Raw genomic sequence first — 22,617 nt, 5'->3', positions numbered from 1 at the left:
TTCAACAAGACAAGAGAGTCTTACTGTTAATTTCTGGATGGTAAGAGCAGTGCAATAAACTATGAGAGCTCTGTGGTCAACAACTCCCAAAGAAGTAACCTGTTCCTAGCACTCATTGGACTTTTAAACTTATTAGTTTTTGGTGTCTGCTGGGGGATATTGTTGCCCTGTTATGGAATAACTCCAATTTAACTGTGTGTGTGTGTATTTATGTGCACATGCATGCACACATGCTTCTACTGTAGTAGGTTTTCATAAGAATTTGTTGAAAGGTCTTTAGTATTATTTCTCCCTCCCCATACTTATTCCTCTGTCCCTCCATCCCATTTTAACAACTCTTTTTCCATTATTCCACTTTAACCTGTTGTACCAGTGTGTCCATGTGTCCCCCCCCCCTTTAGCAGCCATGACATTCTGCGGAAATGACTCAGCAACATGTGCTTGCCTGACCTTGCCCCTCCTCCTAGTAACTCGGAGGTCAGATACCTTACCCTATGCAATAAATTCCCTGCCTGACCTTGTGGTTCCCCAAGGTTCTTCTCACACCATCCTTCGTCATGATGGAGGGCCCGAGTTAATACACTTAACTGGTTAAGTAACAATAAAAGACTCTTTGTTTTTCATCATAATGGATCTCTTGGTGATTTGGGGGTTCAGAATTTGGGCACAACAAACTGCTATGGGAGGACTCATTTTTGGTAAAAACTTGTTTTACTTCATGAGGTTTGTATATTTGCAAGAGAACATAGGACCATGGAGTCAGGTCATTGGTATGTGTTTCTTGGTATGGAAATTTTGTCTTTCGGTTTTGAGTGAGTGTTCAGAGCTCTTTTGTCTATTATTTCAACCTATAGCTAATTGATTGACCAGTTGTATGGCACTTAAAGCTCAGTCTTTGGGCAATTTTATGTTAATTGGGGTATCAGGAATAGTCAGGGCTCAGATCAAGCTTCCAGGGGAGGAAGCAGAGGTCTGTAGAATTAGAAGATATGAATAGCCATTCTTTAGAAGTCTCTGGAAGGTGCCAGAAAGTTTCCTTAGCCAATGGGTGTTCATGGAATTGATGGTGTGAGTCTAGGATCCTTACTGGAAGAGGAGAGTTAAGGGCATAAACAGACAAGGCTAAGTGGACCTCAGATAACTTCCTGGTTAGGTGAGTTGCTGATTTGAGTTGAATGCCCCTCTCTCGTTAGAAATTGTCCTAAGGTCTTGGGGATGCATGGAGTTGGCAGCACAAATTTAGTGTCTGCCTAGAGAAGGACCAAGTGTGTGAAGTGAGGTGTATTGGATTGGAAACTCACAATGGCACATGGTACCAAACCCCATACATACTGTTTTATGTCTTTTCCTGTGCAACTACACCCCTGAAGATTGAATTGTAATTTAGGCACAGTAATAAATGTTATTGTGTCTTGTCTCTCTTCCTCCATAAATATGTGTTTTATATATGTGTGTATATTTATATGCATATTAGAAATACCTTGTTGTGGGCCTGGAGAGATGACTTAATGGTTAAGAGCAGTCACTGCCCTTCCAGAGGACTAGGGTTCATTTCCCAACACACACATAGTGGCTCACAACTGTCTGTAACTCTAGCTTCAAGGGAATCTGATGCCCTCTTCTGGCCTCCAGAAGCACCAGACATACATGTAGTGCATAGACATAGATGTATATAAATCATCTATACACATAAAACAAACAAAAAAACATGTTGTACTGTATCTTTTTTTATTTTTGGGGGGATTAAGGTGTGTTGAAATCGCAAAACTATAATTTGCATGGAAAATAAGGTCTTATGAGAAAAGTTGAAAACTGAATTCTTAGGGACTGTATATGATAGAAAATTGAATCTTTTGTTGTTTGTTTGCTTTAATTTTTTAAATTAGCATTCAGAATCTCAGTTTTTCTTGTGGCATTTTCTAATAAAATCTGAATTTTGTTGATTTCCCTCCTTTCTCCCTCACCCCTGTTCCCTCATATAAATGTCCATCCCATAATTTCCTTTCTACTGCTGACCGAACATTTTTTAATTTAACTTCTTTATTGATTCTTTGGGAGTTTCACATCATGCACCCCCATTCTGCTCACTCCCTGGTCCCCTCATATCACTCCCTCATCCTTGCCACACCCACACCCACACACAAAACAAAACAAAGTAAGCAATCACGCAAACAAAAACAAACAAAAAACCCCAAAACAAAAACCACAACAGAAAGTTCTCTTTCTTCCTCCTTCTTTCCAACACCTCTTCATTTCTTCCTGGTGGCATTGGAGGCTTTGGTGTGCCACATAGTATATCCCTTTGTCCCATCAGCTTTACTGACAAATGGTCATTGCAATGAGTCACTGGTCTGGTTCAAGGTCTCTGATTTCTTAGTTCTTGTGGTTGCTGCGAGTCCTGGAGATCTTACAGGTATCCATTCCACAGGACCAGTCCCTTCACCAACTCCAGCAGGTCCTAGGGTGGGAGGACCCAAGACCTGCTGTGGGCTTTTGTTGTAGCTAAACTGGCCAGTTTAGGCCCCTGGGGTCACCTGCCTAGGGCCAGGGGGTGGAGTTAGCTCTCCTACATGCATGCCCTCAGGGTTGGTTCACCCTGGCCTGTGATGTGTGGTAAGGGCCATTTCTCCAGAGTGCAGGGGCCAGCTCTCTTGCTTTAGTAGGGAGCTTTCCCAGGGCCAGTGAAGGGCAGGCGGCTCAACATAGCCCTCTGATTTCACCTCAAGTGGTTTCTAAGGCCTCCTAAGGTGACACAGGTCACAGACATCCACACAGGACTTCCCCTCCACCCCCCCATCCACGCCTTTTTTGTTGTTGTTGTTTTGTTTCGTTTTTCAAGACAGGGTTTCTCTATGTAACTGCCCGGGCTATCCTGGAACTTGCTCTGTAGACCAGTCTGGCCTTGAACTGAGATCTGCCTACCTTTGCCTCCTGAGTGCTGGGATTATAAACCTGGGCTACCACATCCGACTCCAACACCATTCTTTGCCCACCTGTCTCCACCGTAGTTTCTTTTCTAGAGAAACTTCAGTTTTAAAATGTGTTATTGGCAGGGCGTTGGTGGTACACGCCTTTAATCCCAGCACTAGGGATGCAGAGGCAGGTGGATCTCTGTGCGTTCGAGGCCAGCCTGGTCTACAGAGAGAGTTCCAGGACAGCCTCCAAAACAATACAGAGAAACCCTGTCTCAAAAAACCAAAAAAGAAAAAAAAATGTGTTATTAGTGGTTGTAGCTGTAGCTCATGGGTAGTGTACTTCCTCAGCATGTACAAAGTATCCCTCCAAGGAAAAGAAAAAATGTGTCATTTGTCTGCTTTGACATTCCTCCTACCCTAGCTGGGTGTGGTAGTGCATGCCTTTAATCCCATGGCGTGGGGAGCAGACGCAGGTGGATCTCTGAAATCGAGGTCAGTCCAGTCTACACAGAGAATTCCAGGGTGACCAGAACTGTTAAAAAAACAAAAACAAAAACAGATGGAAAAACAAAGCAAAAGAAGACATTCCTCTTACCCAAAGAAATATGGTAGCTTTTAACAAATTAAAGCTCCGTTGTACTGAAGACTTGTTCAAAATGATTTTGAGCATAGTACAGAATACACTTCCTGATGATAGGGCTGCTCCGTCAGCACTATTGCTTCTCCCAAGTCTGTGACATGTAAGAGTGCAAGTTCAGTGGGTTTCTCTGAATACAAAACAGCATAGACGTGTGGCACAGATAAGAGACAAACTTAACAGGAAATAGTCACTACATTGTATGTTGAATCTTGAATTAATAAGTAAAACTATGAAATCATAAAAATTATATTATGAAAATAATGAAAACAATAATTAATGATTTTGAACTTTTCCGTATAACAGTACTACATAGAAAATGAATAAAAGCATATCCAACAAGGAATGTCATCTCCTAAACCAGAGATATCACAATAGAGCCAGAGATGATCACAGGTGGCCAGTTCCTATGGTCTGCCCTGTACAATTGCTCACAATTTACCAGGTAAATCACATTTACAGACATCAATTTTTTCACCTGTCCTTTATGTGTGTCATTTTACTGGATTTCTTTTTGTTTTTTTGAGACAGGGTTTCTCTGTGTAGCTCTGGCTGTCCTGGAACTAGTTCTATAGAGCAGACTGGATTTGAACTCACAGAGATCTGCCTGCCTCTGCCTCTAGAATGCTGTGGACTAAAGACGTGCGCCACCATCTATCTCCCAGAGTCTTTTTACTTTTTAAAGAATTTTCCCCAGCCAGGCTTCATAGAGAAACTCTGTCTTGAAAAAAAGATTTTTCCCTCCATAATTGTAAGTTTTTAGAGATACTTTATATATACTTTTAAAACTTTAAAAAACTGTACTACATTGGGAAAACTAAAAGAAATGAATTGAGAATAATTTTCTCAATAGGTACCACTTGTCAAAGTTAAAAGAAGGTCAGATAAGCAATTTACATAGACCTATAATCCCTAGTGAAATGGAAGCAGTCATTAAACTTTCCTAACCCAAAAAAGCCCAGGGCTAGACGGATTTAGTGCAGTATTCTACCAGACTTTCAAAGAAGAGTTAATGCTAATACTCCTCAAATTAGCTCACAAAAAAGAAACAGAAGGAACCTTGAAATATCCTTTTTACTAGACCACAATTACCCTGATACCCAAACCACATAAAGATCCAACAAAGAAAGAGAATTACGAACCATTTTCCCTTAAAAATAGAGATGCACTACTTTTCAATAAAATACTCACAAATTGAATCTAGGAACACATCAAAAAGATCATTTACCATGATCAAGTAGACTTCATCTCAGAGATGCAGGGATGGTTCAGCACACAAAAATCAATAAACATAATCCACCATATAAACAACTGAAACACACACACACACACACACACACACACACACACCCCACACAATCATCTCATTAGATACAGAAAAGACTTATGACAAAATCCAACACCCCTTCAAGATAAAAGTTCTGGTAAGACTGCGGATACAAGGAACATACCTCAGTATAATAAATGCAGTTTGCAGCAAACCTATAGCCAACATCAAATTAGAGAAACTCAAAGCAATTCCACTAAAAGCAGGAGCATGACAAAGTTTTCCATTTTCTCCATACCTATTCTGTAGAGTACTTAGCCAAAGCTACAAGAGAACTGAAATATATATATATATATATATGTCTATATAGCTACATCATCCTATGTTCTAGTGACTTTAGTATAGGAAGGTACTCTGTACACTACCCAAAGAGAAACACCAACCCAGCCACAAACCCTTTGATCTACAATAGTGTCCTGACTGCAATGCATGCTAGGACAATGGTGGCACAAAGCTTATGGAAGTAACCAAATCTGATATGACTTAAGGTCCACTCCATGAGATGAAACCATACTTGATATTGCTTGGGTGACCAAGAACCAGAGACTAGATAGCCAGGAATCTAGAGTGTGGTCAGAAACAACAACAACAAAACAGTGTCATATTCCTGACGCTCAGGTATCAAAGCAAAAAAATATAAATAGCATGAAAAACCAAGAACACTCATCTCCTCCAAAATTTGCCAATCGCAAATTATTGACCCCAGATGAGAAAGACAGATGAAAATTCCAGACAGATAATTTGAAAGAATGACTATAAGTCTAGTCGGAGATATGAGTAAGAATATGAAAGAAAAGCTAAACAAAATAAGGAACACAATGGTAGAAAATGAGAAAACAAATACTGAATAAAAACTAGGGTGAAGTTGGGTGTGGTGGCACACGCCTTTAGTCCCAGCACTTGGAAGGCAGAGGCAGATGAATCTCTGTGCATTCAAGGCCAGCCTGGTCTACAGAGTGAGTTCTAGGACAGGCAGTGCTGCATAGAGAAACCCTGTCTTGAAAAACCAAAACCAGCCAACCAAACAAACAAACAAACAAAAAACTAAAACGACAACAAACAAACAAACAAACAATGTGAAATACTGAAGATAAAAAAAATACAATCAATATAATTAAAATCACAGTGGGAATTCTTACTAGGAAATAATATGAGCGAGTGAAAAAGTAGTGAGGAAAATGTCACATTTAGTTAGGAACATGGGTGATTTTTAAATGAAATAAATGAAGAATCTATGATCTCTGGACGCCATGGAAAGACTAAATCTAGAAATTATGGGCAAAGATGAAGGAGACTAACATCATACTAAAGGTGTAGAAACTATTTCCAATAAAAGCATGACTTGAAATTTCCAAAATGTACAGAAAAAGAGCCTCCATCCAGGTATAAGAAGCTCCTAGAACACCAACTAGGCAGGAGTAGAAATATATCACATCATATATTTAAAATGCTAAAAACACAGAACAAATTTGGTATTTTGAAAGTCTAGAAGCACCGAGTCACATACAAAGGCAATCCCTTAATGCCCATAATAGTCAGAGAGGGCTGTAGAGATGGCTCAGCACTTAAGAGCATTTCAGCCTCTTGCAAAGAACCTGAGTACCTTTCCTGTACCCACGTTTGATGGCTCACAAACACCTGTAACTCTAGCTCCAGGGGATCCGATGTCTTCTTCTCTCTTTAGGTACCCCCACTCATAACATCCCACTCACATGGCATACACTGATCATCTGAAATTGATGCATTTGTGTTGCAGTTATTTTTTTTCCTTTTAAATTCTGGCAACATCTTTCTTTGTCATTCTCCCAACATCCTTTCTGCCCTTTGAATTATAAAGAGTCTGGCATTATGGGTGGCTTTTTGAACTAATTTAATTGTAATTACCCACAATGCTCTAGACTTAATTATGTGCATACTCCCAGTCCATATTCTGATTTTGCACTTTTCCATCTAAGGTTGTCTAAACATTTTCAACTTAAAACTCGACATCAAAATTGCTTTGCTTCCTACCTCTAACAAAACCAAAACAAACTGGAGTTTAAAGACAAAAGCATCTATACATTTCTTACTGAATTTCAAGCATTCTGAAGTTTAACTCCTTGTTCAGTTGCTTCCTGAGGACTTGACAGACAACAGACATTTGAGCCTTTGTTCTTGGAGAGACCACTTTTATTCATTCCAGGAGCCATGAAGTTTCCCAGGCTCCGGGAAAAGGGGGTGTTTCCTAACCTTGAGTGACACCTGAATTCATACCATTCACAACAAAAGAAGAGTTTTTCAGTGTGTTCAGGCAGGAGATTAAGGAGGGCCTTTTCAGAGGCCAGCAGGAGGGCAGCTGCAGCCAGGCATTTCAGGGTAAGCCATGGACAGAGCTATGGATTCCTTGGTTGCCATCCGTCAGTATGAGCCATTGACAGAGTTATGGATTCCTTGCTTCCCATCAATGTAAGCCATCAGCAGAGCTGTGGATTCCTTCCTTGTTTGTCACTCCAAACCACACTGCAACCCTGTAACTGAATCGTCAGCCAGGTGTTTGTACTTTTTTGGTTGCTCTTGAAAAATAATCATTTGCCTTTGCATGGTTAACAGTGACATTTTGGACTGCTTAGAAATTCTGTGCTCTCTTTTCTTTTAAAAAGAATTTTCATGTGAAAATTAATTAACTAGAGGTATATGGCAATGAGACTTTCAAATGAAAATGTAGGGAACTGTGTATAGTTACACAAAACAAAGAACTAAATAATATAAAACACTTCAAGCTTCTTTGGGGGAAACCATTGTAGTATAGAAAGAGAAAGTTGAACTGAATACATTCCAATGCTTTGCATTTTTTCAATTTAAGTTGGCATAGCTAGAACTGCACTAAAAAGAGTGACGGTTGAGATATGCATGAGCAGATAGGTGGGAACCTCATCTTCGACTGCAACTGGAAAGTACAGCGTGTACTTCTCTCTGTGTGCTCAAAGGAGGAGTGTTGGCTAAGAGTTGTAAGATGCTGATGTTGGGTCATGGGTGCTGGTTGGACAGAACTGGGAATGCTGGCAGCAAACCACAGTTTCTCAAAGCCTTGAGGTAGAAACCAAGATCAGAATCTAAGCCATCTAACCCAAACTGGGTGATGATATCTGGGAAGACAAATCTGATTATGTCATGCCCTAACTTAAGTTTCCTTTATCGTCACTCACTAAAGTCCAACATCTTAAGAAAAGGTCTATGCCACTCTTTACATCTTCCATATGCATTACCTTACCTTATTAATCTCCCAGTCCCTAGGAAGACTGTATTCCGGCTAGTCCAGACTTGCCCCTGCCCTCCTCAGCCAATGTGCTTTTCTTTCTCTACACCTTTCCCGCGTGGCTTGGACTGCATGCTGTGCCCTTCTCAACCCAGCATCTTGTAAACCTTTACTGGTCAGTTCCAACCTCAGTGGCTCCTGTGATTATGCTAGTCTCCGAAAGATGCCATCCCCTCCTCTGTTACACTGCTGCGTGTTGTGACACGGTTCTCTGTGATAATAATGGCTTGTTCTCCTTCTGCTTGGAGTTATGCAAGTTCAAAGATCATACTTGTAATCTGTACTTGTATCTACTGTTGGCTTTGAGTCCAGGTTGCGATAGGTAAAATTCCAAAATGAAGTTGCAGTTTATGGTGGACTGTTAAGATTTTTTATTGAGTTTCAGTCTTATAAGGTTCATGATCATTTCTTTCAAGAGTGTAATATATAAATCGTTTTAAAATTATATTATGTTAGAAAAGATAAAATAAATAGTGTGGGTAAAATTCTGGAAAATGAAGGACATAAACAATAAGCAAACTATTAGTCTGTGATTTGAAGGTGATGGATGCTTAGAGGATGTAAAGATATAAACAATGAATCAATAAGAAGCATGCATATATGGAAATAGCAAGAGTAAATGCATAATCTCTCGGCCCTACCAAAAAAGATGGATTTAATAGAAAGTGTAGTGACATAGCGTTATTTACAAACAGAAAGAGAGATTTCAAGACTAATTCATAGTCATGACAGCCATGGACTGTGGTGACACACTGTGACTCTGTTGGTGTCCCACGTGCTCTCAGTCCAAGAAACACAGATAAAAGCTATAGTGGCTCATTAGGTTGACTAGCCTGCTCTGCTGAGTTGTGTCTGGGAATATGTGTGAGTTTCTTAACTCTGATTTTCTTCTTTTTTTTTTTTTTAAGTATACACACACACACACACACACACACACACGTTAATTTGGGTAGGGGTGGGGGTTCACACACGTGAACACCATGTGAAAGTCAGAGGACAACTTACAGGAGGCAGTTCTCATTTCATTGAACTCAGGCTGTCACACTTGGTAGCAAGTGCTTTTGCCCACTGAACCATCTCACCAGCCCAACTCTGGTGTTCAAAACCACATAAAGAGCCAAGAATCCTAATGCAGCCAAGCAGGGGAGGGGTATGAGCGTTTTGCACAAGGGATTCAAGCCATGTGGTACTCCTCCTACAACGTGGTTTAACTGTGGCAAACTGCTCCCTTTCTCTTCCCTGGCTCCACACCGTATGACTCAATACACCATAATTTGAGTATCTTAATTTTGTTGGTGCCAACCATGTTCTTGACCTCTGGATTAGCTCTCTTGATAGTATAATTGAGGAAACCATTGTGTCAGAGTATATCTTCATGTGATAAGTACAACTCTAAACTCTGTTGGATTCTTTGGGATCATATAGCTTAGATGAAGTAAACAAATGACAGGCCACGAAAATGATCTTCCAAATTAAGAAAAAAAGTAGATTCTTGGTAAATAATCATGAAATATTATTTCATGATTGAAGTTAAATATAATTGTCCTGTTAGTGAGAGCCCTCCTACAAATATTCAAGAGAAAGAGAGTAAAATGGAGTTGGTGATCTCGTAACTAACTCAGTTCCTAGAAGAGTGACTTCCTGGATTGCTTGAGTTTGCAGAGTGATGGTTTATTCTGTGGCACATAAAGCAAAAACAAAAACAAAACAACAACAAACTCTGGACATTATTTTGTAAGTTTAGCATTTACAAATGTGTGTGGTTTCCTCTAACCTGTTGGAGGGTTTTTTCTGTTGTTGTTTGTTTGTTTGTTTTTCCAGGCAGGGTTTCTCTGTGTAACAGTCCTAGTTGTCCTAGAATTTGCTTTGTAGACCAGGCTGACCTTGAACTCACAGATATCTGTCTGCCTCTGCCTCCGGAGTGCTGAGATTAAAGGCATGAGCTCCTGTTGGAGTCTTACAGTCTGCACAAAACAAAGAAACAAACAAACAAAAACTCACAATGTACCTTGTTGTGGATTTTATTTTTGTCCCTTCCAAATTTCATGCTGAAATTAGACATGAATGTGTCATTGTGACAACTTTAGAAGGAGCCTTTCTTTGTTAAATGTTTGGGCCAGTGGCTCTGTCTTCATGTTCTCATTGTAGGGGGACAGGTTCATTACAAAAGGGTGCATTTCTTTCTTGCAGTGCATTTGAGAGCCTCCCACTCCTTTTCTTGGCTCTTCTAACAGGTGAGGACTTCATCATGTTATGACATAAGAATGCCCACACCAGAAGCTGAATCTTGGTCTTATACTTTCCTTCCTCTATAAGTGTGGGAAATAAATTTTGAGTTGTTATACCAGTCACAAATGCTTTTGTCACACTTTCAAAAACAGAAGACAGGTTAGTTATGTGATTTTTTTTTGACATTCTTCTTACTAAAGGGCTATGGGAAAATTCAGAACTGAAAGGGTAGTTTTCTAAAGCACAGACTATGTAGAGGAGTCGGGTGATGCATATGAGAATGCCTCTAATTACTTATTTTATGTCTTAATAATGAAGTTGAAAGGAAGAATGTTGTTAGTCTTTGTTTCTTCTCATCTCAAATGTAATTAAAATAATTGTACGCTTTGGTTTTTGCTGAACGCTCTCGGTCTTAATCCTTTTGGTAAATGTGATATAATCACATCATTTATTTAATCTAAAGTACACAGAACCTTCGCTTTGCCACCACCATAATAGCTCTTTTCTTCTCTTTTCATTTCTCCTACTGTGCTGCCTTCCATTTTGATCGGTCCAGCCTGGACAAGCAGTAGTTGCTCCACCATAATGAGTAAGCCTTCAAATAAAAGCTTAGCTATGGGTTCTACTAGTTATTATTCTACTGAGCTCACCATGAACAAGATGCCTAAATCTTTATGCCCTTAGTTGGAAGCTTAGCTGCCTGGGCTTTCAGGTATATTAACATGCAAGTTTCCATGACAACATACCACTTTTATCTTTATGGCTCTGCTATCCAGAGCTCCATATCAAAATGTCTGTTTTTATTTAAAAACTGACATTTAAGGGCAGGAATTTTATTGAGAAAAAGTTTCCGGATGGGAACTGGCATAAAATGGACACCAATCCTTCTGCCTCATCCCCATGAGTGTTGAAACCACAAGTGTAAGCCACCATGCTCTTCTAACAACTGTTACTTTACAGTATTAAAAAAAAAAAAAAACAGCCGGGCGTTGGTGGCGCACACCTTTAATCCCAGCACTCGGGAGGCAGAGGCAGGCGGATCTCTGTGAGTTCGAGACCAGCCTGGACTACCAAGCGAGTTCCAGGACAGCCTCCAAAGCCACAGAGAAACCCTGTCTCGAAAAACCAAAACAAACAAACAAACAAACAAACAACAAAAAAAAACAAATCTGTAATTATAGGACTTGTCTCAATGGCTTCAACTTTGCCCTCTAATTAATCTATTTTAAGGGCTGAGGTTTGAGCAAACAATGAATATTTTCAAGGAAGTGAAGAACTTGAAAATTATGCTCAAAATAACTTTCCCAGTGCTGGAAAGATGGCTCAGCAGTTAAGAGCACTTGCAGAGAATCTGGGGTTTGAGTCCCAGCTCATAAGCTTGAGAGAGAGAAGAATCATGTAGAATAATATCTGAGCCTTGCCTCTTCACCTACATTAAAACTAACTGCAACTCAATCAAAGACCTTCCTATAAAACCTGACATTCTAAAACTGCTAGAAGAGAAGGTACATAATATACTTCAACATGTATCATAGGTAAGGACTTCCTAAATAGGGCTTGGTCAAAAAATAAGACCAACAAATGACAAATGAGTCTTCATGAAATTAAAACACTTCTGTATAGTGAAGAAAATAACCAAGACAATATCTTCAGGAGCTGTTCATCCAAAAGAAGATGATTATATAGAACACACCAAGAAGTCAAAACACAAAACAGAAAAAATAAACATGCCAATGCAAAGTGAACTATAAATCTGAATCATAAATACTTAAAAGAAGAAATATAAATAGGTGATAAACACTTAAGATGGTTGACATTATCATTAGCTAATGGAAAATGAACATTTTATATGCCCCAGGTGGGGTCTTAATCTTGTTTAGATAAATTGACATAGAGTCAAACTGTCTTCTGAATATGTACACTACTCCTTCAAACAATTACCCTCAGCTTTAATCAGGGAAACCTCTATCTAGTGAAGTGTAATGAATGTAGAGACTAATGGCTGCACAATGTGCTGGGAATAAGTAACAACTGAGTGCTCAACTCTACATAATTCATGTATTCCATTGCCTCTAAGGTTCAGGGAGCATTGTGGAAGAAAGATAGAGGAAAGGTCTGCAAAACTCCATTCTCTGATTAGAGCACAGTCATTGCCATGGTGAACTTGCAACAACTGCAGGTGACTGCACTAGATCTGGAGGGAACCTCAGTGCTGAGCTATTTACTAAGGATGTATTCAGGGAAATGTGGAGTCATTGAGTACGATTGTATATCCACTGGTGTCTTCTATCAGGCTCCAAAGGATAGTCTCGACTCAGGTGGCCCTGGTGACATTAAATAGGCTACAGAACCAAACCAGAAGTCATAAATCTGGTACAAGGTAGGTATGCAAAAGTCATGGATCTGGTTCAAAGATGGGTATGGAGGAAGGGGGTTGATAGTGGCCAGAAGGAGAGAAGGGAGGGTAGAGGGAAAGAGTAACCAGAACGACTTATACACATGCATGAAATTGTCAAAGAACTAACTTCATAAAAAAGTATTCAGTCAATAATGGAAAAAATGTACAATATTGTATCATAGATAGCATCATGAAAGTAATAGCTGTTTTATAATATATAATATATTTTATAATATATACTCTTGAGGCTCTTTGCTTATTTTTGTGTGACTCATAGTTGATACTTTTTCTTTTGTTTTTTTGAGAAAGGGTTTCTCTGTGTTGTCTTGGCTGCTCTGGAACGTTGTAGATCAGGCAGGCCTTGAACTCATAGAGATCCACCTGCCTTTGCCTCCTGAGTTCTTGGACTAATGGTGTGCATTACCATTACCCAGCTTACTTTTATGTTTTTAAATGGTTAAAATGATCTAAAGAAGAATACTATATCATGATTGGAAATTCGCATGTAATTGCTGGGTAATGGTGACACACAACTTTAATCCAGCATTTGGAAGGCCAGCCTGGTCTACAGACTGAGTTCTGGAACAGCCAGGGCTAAACACTGAAACCTTGTCTTAAAAAACAAAACAAAACAAAAAGCTCAAGAATTTACATGTAGTTAAAAATTATGCTCATAAATAAATTTTTATTGAAATCCACTTCTACTTTCAAAAAATGGGGATAGGCAGGGTTTTCTCTTCCCCACAGCATTTTTACAGTCTTGGAAATGTAAACTTTATGGATTACACATAAAGTACTTGCTTCCTTTGGAAGGGCAGAACATGGGCCTCCTTTTGCAGTCCCAGCATTCCACCTGGAGCACTAACCATAAATGAGCTAGAAACTGAAATAATGTCAAACTTTCACTGTTTACAGATGACATGATAGTTTACATAAGTGATCTGAAAAACTCTATCAGGGAAATCTACCAGCTGATAAACTCCTTCAGCAAAGTGGCAGGATACAAGATTAACTCAAAAAAGTCAGTAGCCTGACTATATACAAGTGATAAATGGGCTGAGAAAGAAATCAGAGAAACATCATCCTTCACAATAGCCATAAACAACATAAAATATCTTGGGAGTAACGCTGACCACTACAACATGGCAGAGCCCAGGTGAGGAAAAAACAAAGTGGCAGACAAGAAAAAAGCCTCTCTCTATAAATGGTGTCAGAAGTGGGATTGAATTTCCATGTAGAAGAACAAAAGCTCTGTTTTGCTAGCAACAGGCAGAGATTCGTGGCTTGCTTAAAGGAGTCTTCCTGACTCAGCATAAAAAAAAAAAACAACCCAGCAAGGTTCTTTTAAGAGCCTCTGCTAACAATTGAAAGGTGTGTACGTACAGCTGGAAGTGGCAGTGACCACATCTGTAAGCCGGCAGCTTTTGCTGGATGTCAGCATAGACTAAGACAGTGAGCTGGAATCATGCTTATGACCGACATCTTGGAAAAACTGCAGTTTAAACAGCCGCAGTTTTAACAGATAAGACACATGACCAGAAAAACATAAAGATTTACAGTTAAGTCAGACTTGGATGAAGAAAAACCTCTAAAGGTTTACAGTGTGTTAAAAATATACGTAAGATTGAGAGAGAAAAAGAAACGTCATAATGGTAAATAGAGAAGCCGGCTGTGGTGGAGCACGCCGGTAGGATTTGCTGCAGAGGCAGACGCAGACAGATTTCCAGAGAAACCCTGTCCCAGAGAAATAAATAAAGAAATAAAAATAAAAGACATAGAGTAATAATAATAGATGAATAAATAAGCCATGTAAAGATGAAAAAGTCTAGATACTGTATGCTATTGTGCTTTTCAGTTTTTTGATTGCTCAGGAAGGAACAATTGCTAAAGTACACTTGATTATAAATGCTGCTGAATTAATTCAACTTGTATCTTTTGAAAATGCCTTGACTTCAAAATTTAAGAATAAGTATATGTTACTTTGGAAAAGAGTTTTTGTTTATGTTTCTACAGAAAATGAAAAGCTGAGGATTCCTTCCAGGCTTCTGTGGTTTGATGAACCAAGATCCCCGGAAACAGTGGGCCAGGTGTTCCAACAATTGAAACATCTAAGATGATGCAGTCGTACAGACCCTGAAAATAAGGACTTATACAGGTTTCTGAGTTTTGTCATGATCCCCATAATATGAACTGTGCCCACTTCCAGCACGAAGCAGTTTGGAATGAGTGACGTCCAAATCCCCATATTGTTTAAAAATCTTTGTTTTCATTTGAATGGGGTTACTTAGAATTGGTTAATGATCATAACCAATCTCTTTTTAAAGGAAAAGGGGGATTATGGTATGGAAATGAGTACTTTGTATTGGTATGGTTTTTCATTTATTGATACAAATTCAAGGTCAATTTTTGTGATATGTGTATTTCTCCTCTTGATTAAGTATTGTGCTGTAAAGGGAAACCTTTTCCTTGAGAGAAGCCTTCCTGCCAGCCTGGTTCTAGAGCCGCATCAGTCCCAAATAAACACACAGGAGGCTATATTAATTATGAAGCTGTTGGCCTTGCTTGTTTCTTATTGGCTAGCTCTGACTTAAGTAATTACCCCATAATTGTTAATCTAAGTATTTCTCTTACCAGAGAACTTTCTGGGCTTTCTACCCCATGGCATTACATCTTGACTCTCTGTGTTTCTCCTTCCCAGAGTCCTCCTGGACTCCTAGTCCCACCTATCTTGATTCCCTATTGGCCAGCAGTGCTTTATTGACATATACACAGGACTTCCCCAACATTGTGCTTATACTGATCTTTTAAAATGTAATGCATAATTGAATACAGACTATAGATAGTTACTTATAATAGAACTTATAGTTAGGTAAGTTAGGTTTTCTAAATATATAGAGATGTATTTGAGATAGATAGTCTTAAAACCTTTCAAAGACCTTCAGAAAATGGCATTTACAATGGTTTATAGTTTTTCTTGACAATGGGAAATGTCTGCTCCTGGTAGCACCAATTACGTCTGAGAGGAAGATGGGCATCGAAGAAACTCGTTATGGAGTTTGCTTTCAACATGGCAAGATTAGCCATTTGGGCAAGAAACTGCTCTTGCCTAGACTGCTTGACTGTTGCTGTATAAACTGGACATGCAGGACCCACAGGAAAGTGACTGCTGAACTCAAACAGTTATACAGGGTTCCTGCTTCATGGAAGAGTCTTTGAAACTTTCTGCAGGACACAGAAAATTGAATGACAGACTGCCAATGCAAATGGACAGTTTGAGACTTCCTGCTTTGCTGAGAAACCTTCCAGATGCACTGTGGCCTATGGGATGAAGATGGATGCCCCAACGTTACAGAGGAACTTCAGGTGACTGTCCAGGCAGCAAGATGTCTCTGTCAATCCTAGTGTTTATATATTATCCTTCTGTGGTCTTTGATGGAGTTGAAGACAGATAGCTATAATTATAGTTTTCCTTAGTTATGATAAAAGATAAGCTACATATAGAACAACTTTGGACTCACAAGGATGAGATGGATGATATTTTCTTTAAATCTAGCTAAATGTTGATAGACAAAATATTTTAACTGTTCTTACTTGATAACTGTTCTGTTATATATAATTTGACTTTGTTAAAGTTAAGACCTTTCTTTTTGTTTAGACAGAAAAGAGGAGATGTTAGGGAAGTCCTGTGTATATGTCAATAAAGCACTGTTGGCCAATAGGGAAGCAACATAGGTGGGACTAGGAGTCCAGGAGGATTCTGGGTAGGAGAAACAATGGAAGTCAAGATATAACCGCCATAGGGACACGAAGCCTGGAAACTTCTCTGGTAAGAGAAAATACTTAGCTTAACAATTATGAGATAACTACCTAAGTCAGAGCTAGCCAGTAAGAAACAAGCAAGGCCAACAGCTTCATAATTAATACAGCATCTTGTGTGTTATTTGAGGACTACAATGCGGCAGAGCCCAGGCGACTGGTGGAGAAAAAACCAAAGCGGCAGACAAGAAAAAAGCATCTCTCTACACTAACCAAACAAGTGAAAGACCTGTATTGTAAGAACTTTGAGTCTTGGAAGAAAGAAATTAAAGAATATACCAGAAAATGGAAAGATCTCCCTTGCTTTTGGATAGGTAGGATCAACATAATAAAAATGGCAATCTTGTCAAAAGCAATCTACAGATTCAATGCAATCCCCATCAAAAATACCGGCACAATTCTTCACAGACCTTGAAAGAACAAAACTCAACTTTATATGGAAAAACAGTAAACCCTGGATAGCCAAAACAACCCTGTACAATAAAGTAATTTCCAGAGGCATCCCCATCCCAGACTTCAAATTCTATTATAGAGGTGTAGTCCTGTAAACAGCTTAGTATTGGCACAAAAATAGACAGGTAGACCAATGGAATAGAATTGAGCACCTTGATATCAACCCACACACCTATGAACACCTGATTTTTGACAAAGAAGCTAATATTATACAATGGAAAAAGAAAGCATCTTCAACAAATGGTACTGGCATAACTGGATGCTGACATGTAGAAGATCTATGTCTATCACTATGCACAAAACTTAAGTCCAAATGAATCAAAGACCTCAACATAAATCCAACCATACTGAACCTCTTAGAAGAGAAAGTGGGAGGTACCCTTGAAAGAATTGGTATAGGAGTCAACTTCCTAAACATAATACCAGTAGCACAGGCACTGAGATCAACAATTAATAAATGGGACTTCCTGAGACTGAGTAGCTTCTTCAAGACAAAGGACACAGTCAACAAGACAAAATGGTAGCCCACAGAATGGGAAAATGTGGGAACACCAGACCTTGAGCAGAGACCCACTTCCCCTTCCGCCTGGGAGTAGGCAGCTGTAAGACAATGTTTACTAAAAACATGTTTACTAAAAACAATACAATGCCCAGGGCAATAAGTTCCTGGAAAAGGCCTGTCCACGGAAACCACCCTGACCTCTACCTTGTCTAAAGACTAACCGCCTCTTCTGACACGCCCAGATCAGTTTTTGGTGTCAGAGCAGAACCAGCCAGGGTAGAGGAGAGAGCAGAAGCTTTTCTGGAGGGAGCCTTTCTTAGGAAGTTTTCTTGAACCTTTTTGGGGCCTGCTTAAAGTTTGCTTTACATCGTTGAACGAGTCTCTGTGTTGTCAATCCCCGACACCCTCCGCACGTTCTCCGACACAGGCTTCGTGGCAGACGCAACAGGAAAAGATCTTCACCAACCCCATATCTGACAGAGGACTGATTTCCAAAATATACAAAGACCTCAAGAAGCTAGTCACCAAAACACCAAACACCCCAATTAAAAGTGGGGTATAGAACTAAATAGAGAATTGTCAACAGAGGCTGAAAGACACTTAAGAAAGTGCTCAACATCCTTAGCCATCAGGGAAATGCAAATCAAAACAACTCTGAGATGCCATCTCATACCAACCAGAATGGCTAAAATCCAAAACACCAATGACAATCTATGCTGGAGAGAATGTGGAGAAAAGGAAATAGTCCTCCATTGCTGGTGGGAGTGCAAACTTGTATGGCCACTTTGAAAATCAGTATGGTGGTTTCTCAGGAAAATGGGAATCAGTGTACCTCAAGATCCAGGAATTCCACTCTTGGACATACACCCAAAGGTTGCAAATTCATATAACAAGGACATCTGTTCAACTATGCTCATAGCAGCATTGTTTGTAATAGCCAGAACCTGGAAGCAACCTATATGCCCCTCAACCGAAGAATGGATGGAGAAAATGCGGTACATTTATACAATGGAGTATTTCTCAGAGGGGGAAAAAAAACAATGAAATCTTGAAATTCACAGGCAAATGGATGGAATTGGAAGAAACCATTCTGAGTGAGGTAACCCATTCACAGAAAGACAAACATGTATGTACTCACTCATCGATGGATATTAGACATAGAGCAAAGGACTACTAGAATACAATCCATACCACCTGAGAAACTAGGAAACAAGGAAGACCCTAAGAGAGACATTCATGGTCCCTTGAAGAAGAAGAAATGGACAAGCACTCCTGAGCAAATTGGGAACATGGGGTGGGAGGATAGGAAAAAGAGAAGAGGAAGGGGGAAGGGAACAAGAGGGATCCAGAAGACTGAGTCAGGGGAGGAATAGAGGAGAGCAAGAAAAGATACCTTAACAGAGGGAGTCACTATAGGTTTAAAGAGAAATCTGGCATTGGGGAAATGTTCAGAAATCTACAAAGATGACCCCAACTAAGAATCTAGGCAGTAGTGGAGAGGTCACCTTTGATGCCATTCCCCTATAATGAGATTGATAACTACCTTAACTGCCATCCTAGAGCCTTCATCTAGTAGTTGATGGAAGCAAAAGCAGACACCCACAGCTAAACACTGAGCAGAGCTCCTGGAATCCAGTTGTAGAGAGGGAGGAGAGATGAGTAAAGGAGTCAAGACCTTGCTGGAGAATCCTAGAGGACCAGCTGACCTGTCCTAGTGAAAGCACAGGGACCCTGGTTGTAAAGCTAGAGAAACAGCATTGGACTGAAGAAAGCCCTCTGAATGTGGGTGCCAGTTAGGAGGCCTGGATACTCTATGGGTCCTCTAACAGTGGAACCAGTATTTATCCCTAGTGCACAAATGGACTTGGGAGACCATTCCCTGTGGAGGGATACTCTCTCATAGATACACAAGGGAGGGCCTAGGCCCTGCCCCAAATAATGTGACAGACTTTAATGATCCCCCATGGAAGGCCTCACTCTTCTTGGGGAGTGGATGGGGGGTAGGATGGAGGGTTGGTGGGGGCCATGGGAGGATGGAAGGGAGAGGGAACTGGGATTGGTTTATAAATACATCCTGGCCACCATGAATGTTCTGTTCCTTCATGCCCTTCTCATATGGAATGAACCCTTTGCAACCACAACCAATATAAATCTTTATCCTTTTAAGCTACTTTAGTTGGCTGACTACCTCTAAGAGCAGAGTAACTAATTGGAATGGGTTTGTGAGTTAGATTTAACACTGTTTCCACCCAAAGGCCAGATGGATGACCCCTTCAGTTAAATATTTCAATAGTCGAAAGTTTCTACTCAGAGTGAAAAAGAACAGATTTCAATAAAAAATTTTCAACCACTAAATTGAATGTATACAGCATACATATCATTGCTATCACAGATGTGTGGACACACAAACATATACACATATGAAATACATGAGTCAGACAAATTTTAAAACAAGACCAAGTTTACCTTTGTAAGTTATGAAGGTATACTTACTATGTTTATATGCTTTTTTTCTTGATCTGAATTGGTCTTCAATAATTTAAAGTATTTACTCTTCTGGAATAAGCTTGGCTGCTTTTAATATGTATTTTTAAGAGAAAATAAACAGAAAAATAGACCAATGATATCTGCTATTATATGTTACCTTGAATATCACTTTGATGAGTATTTTATTATAGACAGTCAGAAACTGTAACTTATTTTGCTGCAGTCTTGACATAAAAAGGATCATTTGATCCCAAGCTAACACAGTATATGATCATTAGTTGGGATGTTTTGAATAGCTCACTCTAATATATGAATGTCAGTTTACAGTATTTGCATGCATATATATTTATTAATAAATATGTAGAATTCCTGTGACCTTTCTTTATGGTAAAATCAAGTTTTGAATATACCACTATCATTTCCCCTGGTCATTAACAATATTGAGGTGAGAAAAAAAATTGATCAAGTTGAAACAGCATTCTGTGTAGCTGGAGGTTTCCCTGTGCGGTGCCCGTCAGTCCTGCAGCCACTTATAAAATAATCACTCAGAGGCTTAATATTTATTGTAACTGTTTGGCCAATGGCTAGCTCCTACATTTAAATGAACCCATTTCTATTAATCTGTATATTGACGTGTGGCCAAGGCGTTACCTCGTTTTCTATGTGTCTTGCTTTCTCAGTGGCTGCTGGTGTCTTCCTTACTCCACCCTTCTTCTCCCTGTCATCTCTGCTTGGATTTCCCACTTGGCTCTATTCTACCTGGCTATTGGCCAAGTCAACTTCTTTATTAGCCAATGCCTGTAAAAACATATTCACATCCCACGTCCCACATCAGCAGTCCGGTTGCACAAGTTCTCATTTAATGCTCTCCAAATGTGGCCATTAACAAAGAGGATAGTTTTCTAGCCAAGCATCCCGGTTCACAAGCAAACACTTCCATGCAGGAGCATCACATCACATCATTCTCTTCTGGTTACACTGTTTCCTATTCTGGAAACAACAGTTTAGCCATTAACTGCTGAGGTGGATCTGTCTGCCCTTTGCAGGAGGAACTGACCAGCTTAGTGAAAACGGTCCTCATGTATCTCAATGAAACTGAAGCTTGGATTGGAAGATGTGTCAGATACCTAAACGTAAAACATTTAAGGCTATTTTACTAGAAATTAAAAGCGTTTATTTTATATGCTTTAATACACACCTCCCCCCAGTTTTTGGAAGGCAAAAGAAGGCATTTGTTTTACAACAGACCACCAATAGGCTTTCTCTCATCCATCTGTCTTACAGAGGGCTCCACATTCCTTCCCCCTGTGTTGTCATCAGCCTAGCAGTGTCATCTGTTTGTGGTGGTTCTCAAAAAAATGAGGCATTGCTGATTTGACAACAGATTTCATGCTGTCAGATCCAACCTAAGAAGAATGGATGGGCTTGGCAGTTGTGCAAGATTTTGGCAACTTGGTGAATTCTTCCTGATGGCCCTTGTGGGTGAGTATGCAATCCTTGGGGTTCCTTGAAAGCTCGTCTTACCTTCCATTAATGACATGCATGCAGCAGCAGCAGCAGCTTCCTCAACCATCATGGTTGAAAGCTTGACCAGGTCTGAGCCTCCTTTAGACTCTGCTAAGGTTGAGAAATGACCTTTTCTTTTTCATCCTATATCACCAGACCAACAAAACTTAGCCTTTGAATTTAAATTTCCATTTATACTATTAATCTTATGAAATACCTTCTTTTCATAGTTATAGGAAATTTAATCACAGGAAAGGATGGAAACATGCAAAAATAACAGTTTAGCCAGGTTGAATTGTCTATTTGACCTGCAATTAATTTTCTCTAAATTTAATATCACTCCATTATTTACAGTAACTGCATTCTCTTATTCCACACTGTAACATGCCTTTGGAGAGCTTTCCCCCTGACCACCTGTTTGTAGCTGGAGTTGCTAGTTTCATTACTGAACCAAATCCAGTGCCACTGATTGGTCACAGCCAGTGACTCCTGGAGACTTTTCTAATCCAAGTAGGGTGGGAACTATGGAGGAGGAGACAGCTGTGTACTAGAGGTATTTATTGGTTAGAAATTACGATTATTATATAAGTCTATCTTAAATCCCCCTTACATAACAAGTGCATTTGGAAATCTGTTCCCGTGTTTGCCTTTTATGATAATCAAGGATTTAACTCTTCTAGTCAAGATGATTTATACTTTTGATACTAGATTGCAACTTCCAGAGTTTGACGACTGTTACATGACAGAAATTCTTGGATTTCAGTTTACTCTCACACTTGCCCAAGGAGGAACTCACCGATGTTGCAAAATAGCAATTGTTCTGGCCACATTGATTCTGAAAAGAAGTCATTCCTAATGAGTAATTGGTAATGAGGAGATCAGTGGGGCCACAGGCTCTCACTGGGGGTGGGGTGGGGGGAGGGTCAGTGCTCTCACTGGGGGGCATTTCTAATGAGTAGAGTGGTGAAGGCACAAGCCTTTGCTGGTTTGTGTCTCAGGACCACCCACTGAGAAGTGGGCAAAGGCAGGAAGGCTCTTAGCCACTGTTTAAA

At 39.7% G+C, this 22,617-nt stretch overlaps 1 long non-coding RNA gene across 4 annotated transcripts in view; it reads right to left on the bottom strand.

Annotated features, from left to right (window-relative positions):
- Positions 1–9,824: 9,824 nt before the first annotated feature.
- The window catches only part of LOC121142907, a 28,008-nt gene continuing 15,215 nt past the window's right edge, over positions 9,825–22,617 (bottom strand). For 2 of the 4 annotated variants that reach the window (XR_005880049.1, XR_005880046.1), the window contains exon 6: positions 9,825–10,138. This is a non-coding gene — a long non-coding RNA (uncharacterized LOC121142907). Of the gene's footprint in view, positions 10,139–19,990; positions 22,401–22,617 lie in introns of those variants that run through there. The other 2 variants (XR_005880047.1, XR_005880048.1) reach the window with 2 other exon arrangements.

This window comes from Mesocricetus auratus, unplaced genomic scaffold (assembly GCF_017639785.1).
Source record: "Mesocricetus auratus isolate SY011 unplaced genomic scaffold, BCM_Maur_2.0 Super-Scaffold_100010, whole genome shotgun sequence".
Classification (NCBI taxonomy): domain Eukaryota; kingdom Metazoa; phylum Chordata; class Mammalia; order Rodentia; family Cricetidae; genus Mesocricetus; species Mesocricetus auratus.
The sequence above is the reverse complement of the archived record's forward strand: the minus strand, read 5'-3'. Positions and strand labels throughout refer to the sequence as shown.